Genomic DNA, 2,060 nt, shown 5'->3' with positions numbered 1-2,060 from the left:
GTGATCCCGGATCTCCCCTCCTTCCGCCGCGCCCTAAAGACATGGCTTTTTCAACAAGCGGGTCTGGCCTAGGGAATTTTAGCGGGGTTTTTTAAGGGAAATTTTAAGGATAATTTTAATGATTGGCCTTCTTAAATATTTCCTTTTAATTCGGTTTTTAATATAGATGTTATTGTATTGTATTGTGGTTTTTATGAGGTTGTTAGCCGCCCTGAGTCCTATGAGGAGAAGGGCGGGGTACAAATTAAATTATTATTATTATTATTATTTCGGACAAATGGCTGTCCAGTTTCTTCTTAAAAACTTCCAGTGTTGGAGCATTCACCGCTTCGGGAGGCAGGTTGTTCCACTGATTAATTGTTCTAACTGTCAGGAAGTTTCTCCTTAGTTCTAGGTTGCTTCTCTCTTTGATTTGTTTCCATCCGTTGCTTCTTGTCCTGCCTTCAGGCGCTTTGGAAAATAGCTTGACTCCCTCTTCTTTGTGGCAGCCCCTGAGATATTGGAACACTGCTATCATGTCCCCCCTCATCCTTCTCTTCATTAAACTAGACATACCCAATTCCAGCAACCGTTCCTTAGTTGTTACCTTACTTCCAATGGTGCCAATTGCGATTTTCTTTCTAATGCTCCATTGCATTCCTTTTTGCAGCATTCGTCTTGTGCGGAACACTCAAAGGGGAGCCATCTATCCACCTCTGATAACAGTTGCCTATAGTGATGTTCTCATCCAGAATCCCAATGCTGAGAATATAATGGTAAGCTCTTCTCTGTCTCTCAGCTACATTTAACAGTAGCTTAGCCAGGCAACCAAAACAGCATAACCAAGTTATAGTCCTGCTGAATAATGAATAATCCCACTGATAAACAGGAAAGCCCTGAATTTTGATCATTATAAAGGTTTCACGGTTAACAAAAAAGTGCTTTACATATTTTTAAGTCAGAGCTTAGTAGCAAGAAATAAGCTCTTACCTGTTTAACCCAGTTTATTGAATCGGAATGGGACAATGAACTACAGGCACATAGCTGCGCCCACTTCACTATGGGCCCCCCGCCACAGCTAATTTATCACAGGCATGCCAGCCGAGGATAAATGCCCGTGATGGGTCAGTTGCAGCAGGAGGTATGCCGTGAAGCAGACATGGCCAGGCAGCCATGTTCAATTGTCCTAGACCCTTACTGAATGGCCATTAAAATGAATGATTACAAACTGGTTCATCCTCACAAAATCTCCATTCTGATTTATTTAAGCATTGATCAATTCCTTGGTTTCCTATTTTTCCCATAGTTGTACTTAATACCTAGCCGTCCATCTCACGAATATGACCGAGTGCCATATAAGAAAAGCATGCCCAATAGTCTGTGATAATATTTTATGCTTCAATTTTCCATTCCCAGATTACTTTTTTTTTTGTAGACAGGAGTTACTGAGTTAGCACTTCCTACATTTTATTCTGTATTATTTTTTAAACAATCTCTCAGTAGCAGTTTTACATATGCAGCCATGCTGTTTTGAAAATTCCTTACCAGTGGCTGTTCAAATTTCTATATTGTAGCACTATTTTTCTGACAACATCCACTTTATCTGTGGTGTTATGACATTCTTTTGCCAAAATCTGAAGACTAACTTAGCAAATAAATGAGAAGCCAATGATGTACATTTTATTTTAAGTAATTCTATTTTATGACCCATAAACTTACGTTCTGTGGATGGTGGTGATAAAGTACAGGTGATTTAATTAGTAAAATTATTCTTTTGACATTCTAACAATTTCACTGTTTAGGTTTCCTTCTCAGTCGACTATGAAATGAATCAATCAGAGGCTCACATTCACACTGATGTAAGCATTCTCTTCCCACCAAATTTTAATTTCTTTGGAACTTGTCTGCTCATTTCCATAGGCAAAGCCATATGATTTGCTTACTTGTTCCTGCAGATAGCACTAGGTGTTCTGGGCGGCCTGGCAGTTCTATGGTCCCTTCTCAAGACTGCTGGCTGGAAAAGACGTATAGGAAGCCCCATGATTGATTTACAGGTATGAACCGTTATCTAATACTAGATA

General features: G+C 39.6%; 1 long non-coding RNA gene across 1 annotated transcript; it reads left to right on the top strand.

The window, feature by feature from the left end:
* The first annotated feature begins 654 nt into the window (after positions 1-654).
* Positions 655-2,048, top strand: LOC107302049. Its single transcript, XR_001549362.1, has 3 exons — positions 655-755; positions 1,782-1,838; positions 1,935-2,048. It is a non-coding gene; the product is annotated as an uncharacterized LOC107302049 (long non-coding RNA).
* Positions 2,049-2,060: the final 12 nt, after the last annotated feature.

The sequence above is a fragment of the Protobothrops mucrosquamatus genome, unplaced genomic scaffold (genome assembly GCF_001527695.2).
Source record: "Protobothrops mucrosquamatus isolate PMUCROS unplaced genomic scaffold, P.Mucros_1.0 scaffold24187, whole genome shotgun sequence".
NCBI lineage: Eukaryota > Metazoa > Chordata > Lepidosauria > Squamata > Viperidae > Protobothrops > Protobothrops mucrosquamatus.
The sequence above is the reverse complement of the archived record's forward strand: the minus strand, read 5'-3'. Positions and strand labels throughout refer to the sequence as shown.